Raw genomic sequence first — 18691 nt, 5'->3', positions numbered from 1 at the left:
TAACGTGTCTGAAACACGTCAACTCACCCATAATTATCATGTGAAGGACACGACGATTCCGTCGCTTTAGGACCCTTATCAAGTCGTGTATGTTGGGTTCTCTGTCTGTCTGTCTGTCTCTGCGTGTCCCTGTCTGTCTGTCTCTGCGTGTCCCTGTCTGTCTGTCTGTCTCTGCGTGTCCCTGTCTGTCTGTCTCTGCGTGTCCCTGTCTGTCTGTCTCTGCGTGTCCCTGTCTGTCTGTCTCTGCGTGTCCCTGTCTGTCTGTCTCTGCGTGTCCCTGTCTGTCTGTACTCACCTAGTTGTGCTTGCGGGGGTTGAGCTCTGGCTCTTTAGTCCCGCCTCTCAACCGTCAATCAACAGGTGTACAGATTCCTGAGCCTACTGGGCTCTATCATATCTACACTTGAAACTGTGTATGGAGTCAGCCTCCACCACATCACTGCCTAATGCATTCCATTTATTAACTACTCTGACACTGAAAAAGTTCTTTCTAACGTCCCTGTGGCTCATGTGGGTACTAAGTTTCCACCTGTGTCCCCTTGTTCGCGTACTACCAGTGTTAAATAGTTTGTCTTTGTCCACCCCTGTCAATTCCCCTGAGAAATTTGTAGGTGGTTATCATGTCTCCCCTTACTCTTCTGTCTTCCAGGGACGTGAGGTTCGGCTCTCTTAGCCTTTCCTCGTAGCTTATACCTCTCATTTCCGGGACGAGTCTGGTGACATACCGCTGAATCTTCTCTAACTTTGTCTTGTGTTTAACTAGGTATGGACTCCAGGCTGGAGCTGCATACTCCAGGATTGGTCTGACATAAGTGGTATACAGGGTCGTGAACGATTCCTTACACAAGTTTCTAAAGGCAGTTCTTATGTTGGCCAGTCTAGCATATGCCGCTGATGATATCCTTTTGATGTGGGCCTCTGGGGACAGGTTCGGTGTGATATCAACCCCCAGATCTTTCTCTCTATTTGACTCTTGCAGGATATCACCTCCCAGATGGTACCTTGTGTTCAGCCTCCTGCTCCCTTCGCCTAATTTTATTACCTTACACTTTCCTGAGTTGAACTTTAGCAGCCATTTTCTAGACCATTCCTCCAGTTTGACCAGGTCGTCCTGTAGTCTCTGTCTTCATCTCTCATGTTCACTTGTGGTGTTCACCATCTCTCTCATGTTCACTTGTGGTGTTCACCATCTCTCTCATGTTCACTTGAGATGTTCACCATCTCTCTCATGTTCACTTGTGGTGTTCACCATATCTCTATGTTCACTTGAGGTGTTCACCATCCCTCTCATGTTCACTTGTGATGTTCACCATCTCTCTCATGTTCACTTGTGGTGTTCACCATCTCTCTCATGTTCACTTGAGGTGTTCACCATCTCTCTCATGTTCACTTGAGGTGTTCACCATCTCTCTCATGTTCTCTTGAGGTGTTCACCATCTCTCTCATGTTCTCTTGAGGTGTTCACCATCTCTCTCATGTTCACTTGAGGTGTTCACCATCTCTCTCATGTTCACTTGTGATGTTCACCATCTCTCTCATGTTCACTTGAGGTGTTCACCATCTCTCTCATGTTCACTTGTGATGTTCACCATCTCTCTCATGTTCACTTGAGGTGTTCACCATCTCTCTCATGTTCTCTTGAGGTGTTCACCATCTCTCTCATGTTCACTTGTGATGTTCACCATCTCTCTCATGTTCACTTGAGGTGTTCACCATCTCTCTCATGTTCACATGTGGTGTTCACCATCTCTCTCATGTTCACTTGAGGTGTTCACCATCTCTCTCATGTTCACTTGTGATGTTCACCATCCCTCTCATGTTCACTTGTGGTGTTCACCATCTCTCTCATGTTCACTTGTGATGTTCACCATCTCTCTCATGTTCACTTGTGATGTTCACCATCTCTCTCATGTTCACTTGTGGTGTTCACCATCTCTCTCATGTTCACTTGAGGTGTTCACCATCTCTCTCATGTTCACTTGAGGTGTTCACCATCTCTCTCATGTTCACTTGAGGTGTTCACCATCTCTCTCATGTTCACTTGTGGTGTTCACCATCTCTCTCATGTTCACTTGTGATGTTCACCATCTCTCTCATGTTCACTTGTGATGTTCACCATCTCTCTCATGTTCACTTGTGATGTTCACCATCTCTCTCATGTTCACTTGTGGTGTTCACCATCTCTCTCATGTTCACTTGTGGTGTTCACCATCTCTCTCATGTTCACTTGAGGTGTTCACCATCTCTCTCATGTTCACTTGTGGTGTTCACCATCCCTCTCATGTTCACTTGAGGTGTTCACCATCTCTCTCATGTTCACTTGTGATGTTCACCATCTTGTAATTTGTAACATAATTACCCTACTCAACCACCTTTCCCTAACTGTCAAATTACCCTCCAACCATCACTAAACAACCTTAATCAATTACTTAAACTACCAGACTACTAAAGCAACAACCGCCTTGCTTAACTGTCAAATTGTTCTCGCTCAACCAGCCGGCCATTAAGTGATTCGCTTTAACACGCACGTTGGGGCTGAGGGGTTAACTACTTACCAATTAGGCCGTCCTAACTAGCTGGTCGTCAAGGGGGTCATTTGCATGCTAATGACACGAGGAGGGCGTCTTGGCGCTTCGTTTGTACTGCCTTGTTTGACCTGAGGTAATGGTTAGGTCGTTAGCATGTCCCCTCGGTGCTTTGCAGGGGAGGGAGAGAGAGAGAGAGAGAGAGAGAGAGAGAGAGAGAGAGAGAGAGAGAGAGAGAGAGAGAGAGAGAGAGAGAGAGAGAGAGAGAGAGGTGTAACAGTATGAACCTGTTTCTCAAATTCAAATTCAAATTCAAATTCAAATTCAAAAGGGTTATCCGTTAACGGCCGTACATTTATGTAATTGAGTTTACACAGCATTTACTGACAAGAGTCTCGTAATAATACGATGACAAGCAATTATTATAATTATTGTGTGATTTAGATTTAGAAGCTGTGTGTGTACCAAGGTTTTTGATCCTTGTTCATAACGCGTTTGTTTCTGTGTTCATGTTTGAGTTTGCATGTCACTGTGTTTGTCCACGTGTGGGTGAGGATTACTTCCTGTGTGTGTGTGTGTGTGTGTGTGTGTGTGTGTGTGTGTGTGTGTGTGTGTGTGTGTGTGTGTGTGTGTGTGTGTGTGTGTGTGTGTGTGTGTTTGTCTGTCTTGCCAAGTTGTCGGTCTGATTCTGTCTCCTCCCCCGTCCACTCTGTCACTCTCTTGTCTGTCTGTTTGTCTCTCTTACTGTCACTCTCTGTCTGTCTGTCTCTCCCGCTCCCCGTTCGTACCAGACTATCTGTAATATGCCAAAAAGTAATTAAAAGTTATCTACACCCGCACCCATGTAATCTTTCAATTAATTATTCCCCAGCAGAACAACCGACGCATAAAACAAACAAACAAACAATTAGCCCAACAGAAAACAAATACAATAGTCAAGACAAAACTCAAAGGTAAATAAATAATAAGCTTCTTATACAAGAAACAATTGGGGGGGGGGGTTGAAGTAGCAGTTAAAATGTACTTTCCAAGCAAGCCATGGCTCTGGACCCTGGTTCCAATCCTATGAGAGGAGAGATGATTGGACAATTGTCATCCAAGCGGTAATTGGGAACCCTGGTTGGAAAACGATTTACAGATTGTGTGCTAGGAAATAAAATATGGCGCTGGGTAGCCTAATCCGCTTGATTCATGACTCGAAGCCTAAACACGGAAAAAAAGAAAACTCCCCTAAATTACATAATAAAATAATATCAAATGGCCGGTGAACTCTTAAAACAAAAGAAATCTTAAGAACAAAAGACCATCGACTGGAAATAAAAGTTTATAATGAAGTTCTGGGGCTGGCGGGGCGGGGGGCCGTTATTACAGGGAAAAGCGCGGGAAGCTCCGTCCAGTCACACCACCAGCTGATTGCCTGCGTGGCGGCGTGTGCACACGTACATAGACGCACACATGCCTGTACGTTCACTGTGCTGTCACGCACACACACGTACACACACCCACACACACCTACACACACATAACAATCATGGGGTCCCTCCGGTGATCACAATTTATAACCATTTAACGTGGCTACACACACACACACACACACACACACACACACACACACACACACACACACACACACACACACACACACACACACACACACACACACACACACACACGCAGACACACACACACACGGGGCCTGATAGCTGAGTGAACAGCGCTCTGTACTCGTAATCCTAGGTTCCGGGTTCAATCCCCTGTTATGGCAGAAACAAACGGGCAGAGTTTCTTTCACCCTGATGCTACTGTTACCTAGCAGTAAATAGGTACCTGGGAGTTAGACAGCTGTTACGGGCTGCTTCCTGGGTGTGTGTGAAAAAAAGTAGTTAGTAACAGTTGATTGATTGCCCGTTGAGAGGCGGGCCGAAAGAGCGGAGCTCAACCCCCGCAAGCACAACTAGGTGAATACACACACAACGCATCAGGTATCTCCAAGTATGTTAAAAGAAGGAGCGCAGGCCCTTTGCGTACTTTTAGCACTGGTCTCTAGTTATTTACTTATAAAGGGGGGGAATTGCCCAACTGCTAGAAGGTAAAAGTGGTTCTAATTTACATGAAAGGCTATAAAGAAGAGGCACTTAACTATAGATCAGTGTCACTGACGACCATCCCCTGCAAATACTCGGAAGACTAATCAGGATAATACTAGTTACACTTCTAGAGAGAATTAGGTGTGTAAACAAACACCACCATAGCCTATGAGAAGGGAAACCGTGCCTGACGAACTAATTGGAGTTCTAATATAAAGTAACGAAAATAAGGCAGGAGAGGAGGCCGGCCAGACAGCGTATTTCTGGACTGCAAGAGAGCCTTAGACACAGTCCCTCACGAGAGATTAATTACTATACAAACTTGAGAGGTGGGGGGGGGGGCAGTTAGCTAAGCCTCTAGTTACCTTGTTAGTTACCTAAGCTACATTAACCTACCCAAGCAGGCCGTCCTTTTTAGATTTGCCAATGTCAAAAAAACGATCAGTGTAAAGTGTGGTCTCCTAACCTGCCAGAGAACCCACAACAGAAAGCGGGACAGTACGTCACTTAGGCCAGCCACTTCCATTTGCTAGTACGACAATTTTTGGCCTTAAGTAACGCATCGACGCGTAATGTGACGTCCTTTGTGGGAGGACAGGTTGGTCCAAGACCACCTAGCCTAGCCTAACCTAGCCTACTCAAACCCGAGGTAACTTGACCTAGATTAGCCTGACCTTGACTAGCCTGACCTAGACTAGCCAGACCCAAGCTAACTTGTCCTAATGAAGCCTGGCCAAGCCTAACCAACGCCAACACAAGGTAACTTGGCCTAACCACAAAGGAATTGGCACAACAAAAGAAGACTTAAACATGTGATAATTGAATAATTTTGATAAAATATTTTTTTTGCCGAATCTGGCCTTAAAGTTGTGGCTGGAGGTGGCTTCCACAACCTCTTCTTCAAGTGCATTCCAGTTGTTGACCGCCCGTACTGGACGCGGGTATTTCCTTACATTTCTTCGGTTCACTTGCGTTTCCAGCTTCCACCTGTGTCCTCTTGTCCTACTTTCTCTCAATGTGATGAGGTTATCCTTGTCCACTTTACTATAAGACTCAGTATCTTGTATGTTGTGATCATATCCCCTCTGTTCCTGCTATCCTCTAAGGTTGTGAGATTTAGTTCCAGTAGTCTATTCCGATAGCTTAACCCTCTCAGCTCTGGCACCAGTCTTGTTGCAAACCTTCCTACTTTTTCAGTTTTGGCTTTATGTTTCACAAGGTGGGGAGTCCATGCTGGTGCTGCATAATGCAGTGTTGGTCTAACGAATGCTGTGTAGATAGCCTTGAAGGAGTCCTGATTTAGGTTTCTAAATGTTCTTATATTTGCCAGCGTCTCATATGCTGCCGATGTTATCCTGTTCATGTGTGCCTCTGGTGTGAGTGTCGAGACTATATCCACTCCCAGACCTGTTCCTCTCTCTCTCTCTGGTTCCCGTAGTTGTCTTCCCCTTGTGGCGCAGGAAGATGTCTTCTGGGCTAATCTCTCTCTTCCCCGTCTTCATTACCTTACACTTCTTGAGACTGAATTCTTGCAACCATTTGCTTGACCACTCGTGGAGTTTGTCAATGTCTTTCTGTCACTTCCTGCAATCCGCTGTCTTTACATTGCTCATCAGCTGCAAACATTGACAAGTCTGAGTTGACTCCCTCGGGCAGGTCGTTCATTAGGAAGAGCAGTGGTCCCAGGACAGAGCCTTGTGGGACCCCACTTGTTACAGTCCTCCAGACTATAACTTTCTCTCTGACTGTGACTCTCTCTTTCCTGCCCTTCAGATACTCCCTTAACCAGTCCAGTGTTAAGCCAGGTACTCCCTTAACCAGTCCAGTGTTAAGCCAGGTACTCCCTTAACCAGTCCAGTGTTAAGCCAGGTACTCCCTTAACCAGTCCAGTGTTAAGCCAGGTACTCCCTCAACCAGTCCAGTGTTTACCCAGGTACTCCCTTAACCAGTCTAGTGTTTACCCAGGTACTCCCTTAACCAGTCCAGTGTTAACCCAGTTATCCCAGCTTACCTCTCCATCCTCTACACCAGTCTCTCGTGAGGAACAGTCAAATACTTTTTGACAATCTAGGAAAATACAGTCTACCCAGCCTTCCTTATCCTGTCTTATTTTAGTGTCCCCTGTCATAAAACTCCATCAAGTTTACCAAGCATAACTTTCCCTGTCTAAACCCATACTGTCCTTCTGTCACACAGTCCGTCTCCTCCAGACTCTCCACCATTCTCTCTCCGCCATGAATTACTTGAATTACCACTTGAAATGAATTACTTGTCAGTGAAACCAGTCTGTAATATGCTATGGTAAATAGAAAACGGGCGAGTCTCTTTCAGCAGCCACTGAGGTCTGACTCAACTATTTTGGTCACGTGTAGTTTTTTCTCCAGGCATTTTCTCACCTCTTTTTTTTTACAGTGTCTACAATGCCCCTCCTTCTCTGTTGTCTCCTCTACTTCTTTCTCCTCTAGTTCTGTCTTTCTTTCTCCTTCTCTTCTTCTTTAATCTTCTCTTCCTCCTAGACCCAAATCCTCTGGCCAGATAGGATTAGGGGATTTATTACAGGTAATCCTGATTAATCGCTCCTAGGCAGACAGAGGTATAATTGCTGCAGATTAAATTAATCCTCCAGCATCCTAGCTATCATACACACACACACACACACACGCACGGACACGGACATACACACGCACATACACACACACACACACATACACACATATACACACACACACACACACACACACACACACACACACACACACACACACACACACACACACACACACACACACAGAATCTCACCCTGGATGCTAAAAGAAGGTGCAGAAGCACTAAGTGTGCCACTCTCTATGGTGTATAACAGGTCACTGGAAACAGGAGACCTTCCGGAAAGTTGGAAGACAGCTAACGTGGTCCCAATATACAAAAAGGGTGACAGGCAAGAGGCACTGAACTACAGGCTAGTTTCCCTAACTTGTATACTATGCAAGGTGATGGAGAAGATTGTGAGGAAAAGGCCCGTAGAGCATCTGGAGGGAAACAGCTTTGTGATACACCACCAGCATGGGTTCAGAGATGGTAAATCGTGCCTCACAGACTTAATTGAATTCTATGACCAGGCAACACAAATTAGGCAGGAAAGAGAAGGGTGAGCAGACTGCATTTTCTTGGACTGTCAGAAAGCCTTTGACACAGTACCTCACAAAAGGCTGTTACAAAAGTTGGAGCAACAGGCAGGAGTAAAAGGTAAGGTGCTCCAGTGGATAAGGGAGTATCTAAGCAATAGGAAGCAGCGAGTAACGGTGAGGGGGAAGGCATCAGAGTGGCGAGATGTCACCAGCGGAGTCCCACAGGGCTCAGTACTTGGACCCATCCTGTTTCTAATATATGTAAACGACCTTCCAGAGGGTATAAGACTCATTCCTCTCAATGTTTGCTGATGATGCAAAAAATATGAGAAGAATCAAAACAGATGAAGATAGACAGAGACTACAGGACGACCTGGACAAACTGGAGGAATGGTATAGAAAATGGCTGCTAAAGTTCAACTCAGGAAAGTGTAAAGTAATGAAACTAGGCGAAGGGAGCAGAAGGCTGAACACAAGGTACCATCTGGGAAGTGAAATCCTGCAAGAGTCAAATAGAGAGAAGGATCTGGGGGCCGATATCACACCGAACCTGTCCCCAGAGGCCCACATCAAAAGGATATCATCAGCGGCATATGCTAGACTGGCCAATATAAGAACTGCCTTTAGAAACTTGTGTAAGGAATCGTTCAGGACCTTGTATACCACTTATGTAAGACCAATCCTGGAGTATGAAGCTCCAGCCTGGAGTCCATACCTAGTTAAACACAAGTCGAAGTTAGAGAAGATTCAGAGGTATGCCACCAGACTGGTCCCGGAACTGAGAGGAATGAGTTACGAGGAAAGGCTAAGGGAGCTGAACCTCACAACCCTGGAAAACAGAAGAGTAAGGGGAGACATGATAACCACCTACAAAATTCTCAGGGGAATTGACAGGGTGGACAAAGACAAACTCTTCAGCACGGGTGGAACACGAACAAGGGGACACAGGTGGAAACTTAGTACCCAGATGAACCACAGAGACGTTAGAACTTTTTCAGTGTCAGAGTAGTTAACAGATGGAATGCATTAGGAAGTGATGTGGTGGAGGCTGACTCCATACACAGTTTACAATGTAGATATGATAGAGCCCAGTAGGCTCAGGAGCCTGTACACCTGTTGATTGACGGTTGAGAGGCGGGACCAAAGAGCCAAAGCTCAACCCCGCAAGCACAAATAGGTTAGTACACACACACACACACATGCTACAGAATTATATGAACATGTTTGTGGCTGACGCCAAGACACTGGGGAAGACAGGAGACGCACACGACTGTAATGCACTTCAAACTGATCTAGATAAAATAAGTGCTTGGAGCAACAAGTGGCAAATGAAATTCAATGTGAACAAATGCCAAGTTATGGGATGTGGCATCGGAGAAAATAGACCAAACACAACTTACGAATTATGTAGAAAGGAAGGGAGCATCTGGGAAGTGTGCACCGACCTCCGAGTGCTCCCCAACTCGTAAACTGGTTAGTAATTATCAGGCAACATCACCGTGACAAGGTAAGTGAGGAAAGGAGGATAGAAGCACACACCAGTGAATGTGTCCGATGGTACAACATGGTTGCTGCTGGCAATCCCAGTCATTATGGCCGAAGAGGAGGACGCGGGAGAGAATCAGTAATAGCGAGAATCCGTCTTGGATACAAATCTCCATGGAGATATGGAATGGATGCAACAGTTGATCAGTGAAGTTGCAGAATCTGTGGTGAGAGTGATGGACACCGCCTTGACCACTATCTACGTGAATGTGAACACCTGAGAGACATTAGGAATATGTGTAGAATAATAAACCCCACATTGTTTGAGTTAGGAAAACACTATTTGTCAAATATTGATACTGTTCTTAAAAGATTCCCCCATTTTGCACCCGCAAGATAACGTAAGATTTTAAGGGTTGACAGATGTTAATCTTCTTGTTTGAGGAGCTGTTCACTTGAGACAGTTAAGCAAGTCCCAGCTGTGTCTGGGTACAAGTGACAGGATGAACAACCCAGCGGGTTTTCTTCCTATTGGGGAGTGTTGTACATGCTGCTATGGCGGTGTGTCCACTCACAGGATGAGTGGCGCTGCCCAATACTGTCACTATGGTGGTGTGTCCACTCACAGGATGAGTGACGCTGCCCAATACTGTCACTATGGCGGTGTGTCCACTCACAAGATGAGTGACGCTGCCCATTACTGTCACTATGGCGGTGTGTCCACTCACAGGATGAGTGGCGCTGCCCAATACTGTCACTATGGCGGTGTGTCAACTCACAGGATGAGTGACGCTGCCCAATACTGTCACTATGGTGGTGTGTCCACTCACAGGATGAGTGGCGCTGCCCAATACTGTCACTATGGCGGTGTGTCCACTCACAGGATGAGTGACGCTGCCCAATACTGTCACTATGGCGGTGTGTCCACTCACAGGATGAGTGGCGCTGCCCAATACTGTTACTATGGCGGTGTGTCCACTCACAGGATGAGTGGCGCTGCCCAATACTGTTACTATGGCGGTGTGTCCACTCACAGGATGAGTGACGCTGCCCAATACTGTCACTATGGCGGTGTGTCCACTCACAGGATGAGTGGCGCTGCCCAATACTGTCACTATGGCGGTGTGTCCACTCACAGGATGAGTGGCGCTGCCCAATACTGTTACTATGGCGGTGTGTCCACTCACAGGATGAGTGGCGCTGCCCAATACTGTCACTATGGCGGTGTGTCCACTCACAGGATGAGTGGCGCTGCCCAATACTGTTACTATGGCGGTGTGTCCACTCACAGGATGAGTGGCGCTGCCCAATACTGTTACTATGGCGGTGTGTTCACTCACAGGATGAGTGGCGCTGCCCAATACTGTCACTATGGCGGTGTGTCCACTCACAGGATGAGTGGCGTTGCCCAATACTGTCACTATGGCGGTGTGTCCACTCACAGGATGAGTGGCGCTGCCCAATACTGTCACTATGGCGGTGTGTCCACTCACAAGATGAGTGACGCTGCCCAATAAACTCGCCCCTCGGAGCAAAATTTAAATTTAAAATGCTTAACTTAGTCCAGAAGGCAGCCAAGAAACGCATAGTCCTTTGTTGCATCTCTCGCCCTCTTGGCAGGAGGGGTTGCAGGATCATATAAGAGATTGCTCGACCCATCTCCAGTATGCACTCCCTCTCCTTATATAGGCTTGGTGCTTTCCCCTGATACTTCCCTCCCTCCTGTTCAACCACTTGGGCTGGTCGGTAGAGCGACGGTCTCGCTCCCTGCAGGTCGGCGTTCAATTTCCGACCGTCCAAGTGGTTGGGCACCAATCATTTCCTCCTAGTCCCATCGCAAATCCTTATCCTGACCCCTTTCCAAATGCTATATAGTCGTAATGGCTTGGCGCTTTACCCCTGACAGTTATTCCTTCCCTCCCTCCTGGATCGCCTGCCCCCCCCCCCCCCATCATTCATCAGACTGTTGGACAAAGTGGATCAGAGCCGTGCCAGAAGGCTTATCTCTAGTCTTGACCAAGTCTGGTGGGAACGGTCTGAACATCAGAGCCTGCAACACCGTCGGGACGTTGGTCTTACTGTTATGTACAAGGTCAACATCCTCAAAGTTCCGCACTTGGCCCAACTCCGTAGACAACCAGTAGTTGCCACCCGTAGCACTAGGTTCTCAACCTTCAACAGTCTCATGCTGGAAGTGCCTTTCTCAAGAACATCACTCCATCAGCGATCATTCACTCCGAGGCTGACTGGCATCTGGAACTGGTTCACTCAGCAGGTTGATACACGGGAGATCAGGTCAAGTGATCACATGAAGGCTCTGGCACACAGTTGGCTACACGCTCATCCTCTTCCTTATATGACTGTTACCCCATGATTAAACTTTATTCTTAATGATGCATATAACAGGCTCATGAAATAAATGAGTCTCAAGGAGCAAGCTTCAGATGAGCTGAGGTAGGATAACAGCTCTTGCTTGCAGTTTCACCAGGCACGTCATTTGACAGCCCCAATGAACCGTAGTTTTAATTTAAATTAAAACGAGAGAGAGAGACTATGAAGATATACCATGCAGAGCCCACATTACAATGTTAATGATAATACTGTTGGACTCGTGGCTTCGTTAAGACCATAACACAGATATAATCCGAATTCAAATTAACATCAGAATTACAATAATAATTTTTTAATATTTCCGCGGTGCAATATAATAAGAAAGGATCATTGTAAGTAACATGTTGATGTGTGCCAAGCAGTAAACCAACAGCCTCACCAGCAACACCAAAATAATCAACGAATCATCGACAACAGGAGATCAGACACAGGCGAAGCACTACATATCAAACACTCATACATATAAAGTATCAAGTCAGCGTACGGTTATCTATGTACTACCATTCTCAACACCAAGACAATACCCAGCTCACACCTCACCTGTCCCAGAGAACATGGAGTGGGTATCTTGGTATCTTCTCCTTTCCTGAGGTTATCTTGAGATGATTTCGGGGTTTAGCGTCCCTGTGGCCCGGTCCTTGACCAGGCCTCCTCTTTGTTACACACACACCCAGGAAACAACCCGTAGCAGCTGTCTAACTCCCAGGTACCTATTTACTGCTAGGTGAACAGGTGCATCAGGGGCAACATTCTAAGTTCATCACATCCTTCTCGGTTACAAATGCTGTTCCTCCAGCGGTGGTGTAACTATGTTCCCTCTGCAGGTGAGGAGTCACAATAACGTGGCTAAAGTATGTTGACCAGACCACACACTCGAAGGTGAAGGGACGACGACGGACAAATCGACTTGAGAATGGTCCAGGACGGACCGAAACGTCGTCGTCCCTTCACCTTCTAACATACCGCACATGTGGTCCGGTCCCTCTGCCTCCCAAGATGTTGACAGTCTCAGCGAAACGCATTTCTTGGCCTCAGACCATATTATATTGTAACATTAACTGCGGAGAGGTAATTTTTAACGTCTTTCCCAAGTGGAGAAGAACACAGGAAATATGGAGAAGATTCGTGCCAGAATAGTTGATCCAAGCCTCTCTGTTCTTGTTGATCAACAAGTCTTTTGTTGCTTGAAGGAGTTTAGGAAGAATGGAACAGTTCCATAAACAAATATGCCATTGTAATAACGCTGTTGGTCTCTACCAGAACTACTCGCAGGTCTCCACTAGGACCACATATCACACAATATGAGACCAATGTATATAATAACTTATGTATAACAGAATTGGCCAACTCAAGAACTGCCTTTAGAAACTTGTGTAAGGAATCATTTAGAACCCTCTATACCACATATGTTAGACCAATCCTGGAGCGTGCAGCTCCAGTGTGGAGTCTATATTTAGTCAAGCACAAGGCTAAATTGGAGAAGGTTCAAAGGCATGCCACCAAACTAATACCCGAGCTGAGAGGTATGAGCTATGAGGAAAGACTACGGAAACTGTACCTCAAGTCGCTGGTAGACAGAAGAGTTAGGATAGATATGATCAATACATACAAGATTCTCAAGGGAATTGATAGGGTAGATAAAGATGGTTTATTTAACACAGGTGGTACACGCACAAGGGGACACAGGTGGAAACTGAATACTCAGATGAGCCACAGATTGATTGATTTATGAAGATCAAGCCACTCCAGAGATAGCACGGGCATGAATAGCCCGTAGGGAGCCACAGAGACATTGGAAAAAACGTTTTCAGTGTCAGAGTAGTTAACAATTGGAATGCACTAGGCAGTGATGTGATGGATTCCCAGTAGGCTCAGGAACCTGTACACCAGTTGACTGACGGTTGAGAGGCGGGACCAAAGACCCGAAGCTCAACCCTCACAAGCACACTTAGGTGAGTACACACCAAAACAAAACAACAATCACACACATAATACATAATAACAAGACACAGTATGTATAACATACCATACATGATAACAACAGTAAATATAATATCCTCACACATAACAGGAAATAACACATAAATAGCCTAACACGCGGAGCAGGGATTCTCTGGCCCCAAGATGATCACAGCGTCAAGTCCGCAGTAGCGTGTCTTTATCCCACCATATTTCCTACGGTGCTAGAATAAATATTTTTAAGATATATAATTTGAAGGGAAAGTGTTGGATGGAGAGTAATATGTTCTGAACTGTCATATTATATCATGGAGGTGTGAGCTCGACCAGGACTCACAAGCGGGTGCTGTTGAGCTTATCCACACTTAAATTATGTAACTATAATTATTTAATAACAAATGAGTATATAATAGTGTATGATATTTTGCCAATTTTTAATAAATGAATTTATTAGCCTATTTTATATACTCTGACATCAATAATTTTATTATGAATTACATAATTATAAATTATTCTCTCTCTCCCTAAGAGCGGTGACCGTGCCATCACAGGGACCCGTCACCCTCTTGTCCGCACAACAATGCCATCATTGTCCTACTGAACTTCTGCGGTAAAGCAGGACAAAAAAGAAATATAAAAAAGCAAAACACACACATAACCACGGGCCAAACAAACCAGCATCAGTGTGAAAGTAGTGACAAAGAGCAGACGACACGGAGTGAAGGAGTGAGACAACATTGAAAGACTTGAAAGGGGGGAGGAAGGACTCATCCCAGGAACACACACAGTTAACATTTCCCTCCGTTTTCTGCGGTAACATCATGTCACCGCGTTCTGTGACATTTTTGGACGTGATTGTGTCACGCTACTGCTGATGTCACGCTCAGGTGACATGATTCACACCGGGGAGGAGGAGGAGGAGGGAGAGAGATACACAGAAACGTAAAGACTATATAAACACCAAATACAAAATAAATGACTACAAATGCAACATAAATAAACATGGACTAATAAAATTATTAAATGAATAATTAAAAAGGAACACACACGCACACACAATATTATATATATATATATATATATATATATATATATATATATATATATATATATATATATATATATATATATATATATATATATATATATATATATATAATTCTTGACATGGAGATAATTTAGTCAAACATTTCCATGGTAATGTCAAAAAATCCGCATAAATTATCATTTCCCTTATCATAAAAATGGGGAGAAAATACCCAAATTCTTGAGGTAATGGCCCAAGCGTTTATTTTATTACACATCAAGTCGGGATGAGGTGAGTTGTGTTCCCAGCGAGGTTAACTCTCTAGTGTGAGTGACCTCAGTCCCCGTGTTCTGTATGTCCCTCTTGCTCGCTCCTGGCTCACTGTATAGTCATTTCCTGAGACTCTTGATGTATTTTGGACTCTTTAGAAGTCAAAACTCTGTACCTCTAACATTGTTGTTTAAGACTCAGCGACTCTAACCAAAAGTTGCAAGTAGCACGGGCTATGGTGAGCCCGTAGTGGACTTTTGTACCTCTAACTCTTTCTCCTTTTCTTATAGCTATGACTAAAGTTATTTTGATATAGTGCTGTTGTTTCTTATGAAGCCGCTGTCTAATGACAGTTCAAGCTGGAGCCTCGCCCTACCTTGAGGTGCTTCCGGGGCTTAGCGTTCCCGCGGCCCGGTCGTCGACCAGGCCTCCTGGTTGCTGGACTGATCAACCCTAGAAACTCATTTATTATATGAACCTATTCTTAGTTTTTCATTAAGGAATGTACTGGATTTAATTTGAGTTTACAGTCGTGTTAAGTACGCCAGGAACCAGCTACGTGTCGGAGCCATCATACAGGCGCTCAACTGGCTTCTACACGCCCCTGCGTGTGTCGGGCACATGTGCCAAATTTGAATCTGTCTAGGATTGAATATCTTAAAGCATTACCAGCATGAAGCTCCTGATGGCTGAGCGTCTTGAGTTGTGGCTGGCGACGAACCTTAAGCATATTGGCCTTATATCCATAACAGTAAGTCCACTAACATTGGCAACAATTGAGGATCTTTGAGTTTCTGCTGACAATAGTGTGTTCTTGGGGAGACTACCGAGGAACTACTGAGGGAAGAGATACCTGGTGGTTGAAGCTTCGCTGAGAGTAGAGAGAGAGCTGTAGGGCTCTTGTAATGTCCAGTACAACAAGACGCCTCATCTTGGACGTGTCCAGTCACTCACACATCACTCTTATAACTACTACCACAACCGCTACTGAATTTACAACATAAATACGACCATAACCACCACCATAACCACTACAACCACCACTACCAAAGCCACCACCATAGCCACTGTCACCATTACCATTACCACTACCATTACCACTACCATGGGGCAGCATTAGTGGGTTGAATGGGCCTGGTAACGGTCGACTCCCACAAGATACTACTGGTGGCTGTGTCCCGGGGTGATGGAGGTTGTTGGGTCATGCTACTGGTCGATGGCCTCTACTCACCTAGTTGTGCTTGCGGGGGTTGAGCTCTGGCTCTTTGGTCCCGCCTCTCAACTGTCAATCAACTGGTGTACAGATTCCTGAGCCTACTGGGCTCTATCATATCTACATTTGAAACTGTGTATGGAGTCAGCCTCCACCACATCACTGACTAATGTATTCCATTTACTAACTACTCTGACACTGAAATAGTTCTTTCTAACGTCTCTGTGGCTCATTTTGGTACTCAGCTTCCACCTGTGTCCCCTTGAGTGTGTATTCACCTAGTTGTGTTTGCGGGGGTTGAGCTCTGCTCTTTCGGCCCGCCTCTCAACTGTTGCTAACTACTAATTGTTTTTCCCACACAACACACACACACACACTAGGAAGCAGCCCGTGACAGCTGACCAACTCCCAGGTACCTATTTACTGCTAGGTAACAGGAGCATCAGGGTGAAAGAAACTCTGCCCATTGTTTCTCGCCGGCGCCGGGAATCGAACCCGGGACCACAGGATCACGCGTCCAGCGTGCTGTCCAGTCAGCCACCGTGTGTGTGTGTGTACTCGCTTATTTGTGTCTTCAGGATCGAGCATTGACTCTTGGATCCCGCCTTTCGAGCATCGGTTGTTTACAGCAATGACTCCTGTCCCATTTCCCTATCATATCTAGTTTTAAAATTATGAATAGTATTTGCTTCCACAACCTGTTCCTTAAGTGCATTCCATTTTTCCACTACTCTCACGCTAAAAGAAAACTTCCTAACATCTCTGTGACTCATCTGAGTTTCCAGCTTCCACCCATGTCCCCTCGTTCTGTTACTATTCCGTGTGAACATTTCGTCTATGTCCACTCTGTCAATCCCCCTGAGTATTTTATATGTTCCTATCATGTCCCCCCCTCTCCCTTCTTCTTTCTAGTGTCGTAAGGCACAGTTCCCTCAGGCGCTCCTCATACCCCATCCCTCGTAACTCTGGGACGAGTCTCGTTGCAAACCTCTGAACCTTTTCCAGTTTCATTATATGCTTCTTCAGATGGGGACTCCATGATGAAGCGGCATACTCTAAGACTGGCCTCACGTAGGCAGTGTAAAGCGCCCTAAATGCCTCCTTACTTAGGTTTCTGAATGATGTTCTAACTTTTGCCAGTGTAGAGTATGCTGCTGTCGTTATCCTATTTATATGTGCTTCAGGAGATAGATTAGGTGTTACGTCCACCCCCAGGTCTCTTTCGCGCGTCGTCACAGGTAGGCAGTTCCCCTTCATTGTGTACTGTCCCTTTGGTCTCCTGTCACCTGATCCCATTTCCATAACTTTACATTTGCTCCTGTTGAACTCAACTCGACTCGTGTTGTGTGTGTGTGTGTGTGTGTGTGTGTGTGTGTGTGTGTGTGTGTGTGTGTGTGTGTGTGTGTGTGTGTGTGTGTGTGTGTGTGTAAATATCCATGGTAATACAGCTCCAACAACAATAATAACAGCCAGTATTACATAGACTAATGGAGCCAATATAACTGGCCATCAGGATGATTACCTTAACGGCCGCTCCGGCAGTTACGTCTCAATACTGGACGGCAGTTAACGGGTCACGTGACGCGACCATAACTTGATCAAACTACAAACAATTAACATTATTATTTTGAGCCTCTGAGTTCTGGCGAGGTGGTGGAGCTCTTTGGTATTATTGTGGTGTGGGGTGGGCACACTGACACGCTCTCACACACCCACGCACGCACGCACGCACACACACACACACACACACACACACACACACACACACACACACACACACACACACACACGCACGCACACGCGCGCACACACACACACACACACACACACACACACACGCACACACACACACACACACACACACACACACACACACACACACACACGCGCGCACACACACACACACACACACACCCACGCACGCACGCACAAACACACACACACACACACACACACACACACACACACACACACACACACACACACACACACACACGCACGCACACACACACACACACACACACACACACACACACACACACACACACGCACGCACACACACACACACCGTGTGTGTGTGTGTGTGTGTGTGTGTGAGACACCCACCGGGCGATCCCGGTGGGTGTCTCGCGGACCGTTCTGTGTCGCTGGGGATGAAAGGGGGTAGAAACGGGGGGGGGGGGGGATGTAAGGGTAGAAAGAGTAAGTATAGGAACAGGTGTGTAGCACCAGGTGTGTAAGATGAAAGTGTATGTGATGGTAGCGTAGAATTAAACATATGTAAATCGTCAGCACTGGGAACAGTTTCTGCAAGGAATCAATCATGCAACATCCTCATCCCAAATGTGGAGTAAAATTAAAAAGATTTCTCGTCCTAGCAGTCGTCAACTTGATCACCATTCACCTGTAGACTATGCCGACATGCTGCTTCAGCAATATGCAAGCACTGCTAGTATAAGCAGCCTGCCCCTAGATATGCAAAACTACCTGGCTAGTACCAAAATAAATCGCAACTTCAATATTGAAATTGCGTGTAGTGAAATAGGGCCTGATGATAACTATGGCATAACCCCCTTTGAAATTAAAAATGCACTCAAGAAAGGTAAGGC

This window comes from Procambarus clarkii, chromosome 37 (assembly GCF_040958095.1).
Source record: "Procambarus clarkii isolate CNS0578487 chromosome 37, FALCON_Pclarkii_2.0, whole genome shotgun sequence".
Taxonomy (NCBI): domain Eukaryota; kingdom Metazoa; phylum Arthropoda; class Malacostraca; order Decapoda; family Cambaridae; genus Procambarus; species Procambarus clarkii.
This window is presented reverse-complemented; position numbering follows the sequence as displayed.